Source organism: Sinocyclocheilus rhinocerous, unplaced genomic scaffold (genome assembly GCF_001515625.1).
Source record: "Sinocyclocheilus rhinocerous isolate Xijiao unplaced genomic scaffold, SAMN03320098_v1.1 scaffold2061, whole genome shotgun sequence".
In the NCBI taxonomy this organism is placed as follows: Eukaryota; Metazoa; Chordata; class Actinopteri; order Cypriniformes; family Cyprinidae; genus Sinocyclocheilus; species Sinocyclocheilus rhinocerous.
Window position 1 is genome coordinate 51619 of NW_015633531.1, and position 2036 is coordinate 53654.

Here is a 2036-nt window from a genome sequence, read left to right on the forward strand (position 1 = left end):
ACAGTCAGTCACTTATTGATTTTTTTATCTGTTGGTATTTGATGGAATCAAAGATGCCATGTATCTAAACAAGATGTCCAGGACCTCCAGCAGAAATATAGGCCCACAACATCAAAAATACAGCAGTATATTTCATTGTACACATGGGGGACTTTTTATCCCTGTGTGCACCAAACCCATCTTCAGTGTTTGCTGCTAAAAAGCTCATTTTTTAGTTTCATCTGACCATAGACGCCAGTCCCATTTGAAGTTCCAGTCATGTCTGATAACAGAATATGCTGGAGTTTGTTTTTGGATGAGCTAGAATTTTTCTTGAAACCCTCCCAAACAACATGTGGTGATGTAGGTGCTGTTTGACAAATTTTTAAAGGTTTTCTGACCCCGAAACTCAACTATTTTCTGCAATTCTCCAGCTGTGGTCCTTGGAGAGTCTTTAGCCACTCAAACTCTCCTCCTCACCGTGCATTAGGACGATATAGACACACGTCCCCTTCCAGGCAGATTTGTAACATTTTCTGTTGATTGGAAATTCTTAATTATTGCCCTGATGGTGGAAATGGGAATTTTCACTGCTCTAGCTCTTTTCTTACAGTCACTTCACTAATTTGTGAAGCTCAATTATCTTTTGCTGCACATCAGAAATATATTCTTTGGTTTTTCTCATTGTGATGGATGATTAAGGGAATTTGGGCTTTGTTTTCCCTCTTCTTTATATTTCTGTGAAACAGGAAGCCATGGCAGGATAATTTCATGTTCATAATCACCCTGGAGTGCTTAAAATTGTGAATATGAATGGGAATATACTTCAGAGATATTTTACTCATAAGAATTTCTAGGGGTGCCAATAATTGTGTCCAACGTGTATTTGAGAAAAACATTTATTTCATAATGAGATTTTCCCCCATTTTAAATAGTTTTAGTTCAATGAAAGGTTAGATATTTGTGAATTTTTTTAAATAAAAGATCAAAATGATTAACAATGCAGATTTATTTTCACAGCCTTCTTTGATCATATTTACCAAGGGTGCCGATATGTATGGCCATGACTGTGTATATGTACACACATACATACATATGTATACACATATACAGGGGTGCACATAAGTTTTTCAGCCTGGTTAGGGTTAGGGTTAGGACCAGAACCTTCAGCCAGAACCTGGAGATTTGGTTTGGTCCTCACACGGCACATGGTGTGACCCATCAAATATAACTATAAAAAATAAATTAATAATAGTGATAATATTATTGCACTTTATTTTTTTAAATAAAATAATAAACTAAATAGCTGACGATTGTAGAGCGTCAGTGAATGAAATGCCACAGTTATGCATTGTGCTTTGAAAACGTTAGCGGGTAGCCTAGATTTATGCTTTCAGTTTGAATAGAAATCTAATACAATACAGTTTGTCGGTCTAAAATGGTAATTGTGCATTAACAGCTGTCAACCATGTCGGTACGCAAACGTTATTACTGTTTTTTTTTTATTTTCATAAAATAAATGCAGCCTTGAGGAGCATAAGAAACTAAAAACATTAAAAAAAATCTTATGGACCCCAAAGTTTTTAGCAGTAGTGTATATGAAGCATTATAAAGTGTTTGAGATGCACCTGTGGGCAGCAGAGTTTTAGCAGGTTGATTGTTTTCCCGCAGACGTAATTGGCGATGTATTTGAGGAACACCGGCACACAGTCCTCCGCATCCCACAAAATCAGAGTGTAGCCCTGCTGTCCAAAAGTTCTTATCTGAGGAAACAGATTCATTCATTTTTAAAGGGGTTTTGTATAAATTACATATTGATTTTAAGACCGTTATCACTGATGTAACTACACTGTACACACCATAAAGATAGTCCAAGAAATCCATAATAATGCAGCAGAAAATGGATGTATTTAACCATCTGAACATTAGGACTGTGCGATTAATCGAAATCGTCATAAAATCGCGATTTGAGCTTGCGCGATTTCTAAATCGCTTTATAGCACGATTTTCCACGCCCCCGACCTCCCGCAGTATGCTATCCGAACCAATCAGAATGC

At 36.7% G+C, this 2036-nt stretch overlaps 1 pseudogene; it reads right to left on the reverse strand.

Moving 5' to 3' along the window:
- The window catches only part of LOC107744223 (gamma-tubulin complex component 6-like), a 21608-nt pseudogene that overhangs the window by 12164 nt on the left and 7408 nt on the right, over nt 1–2036 (reverse strand).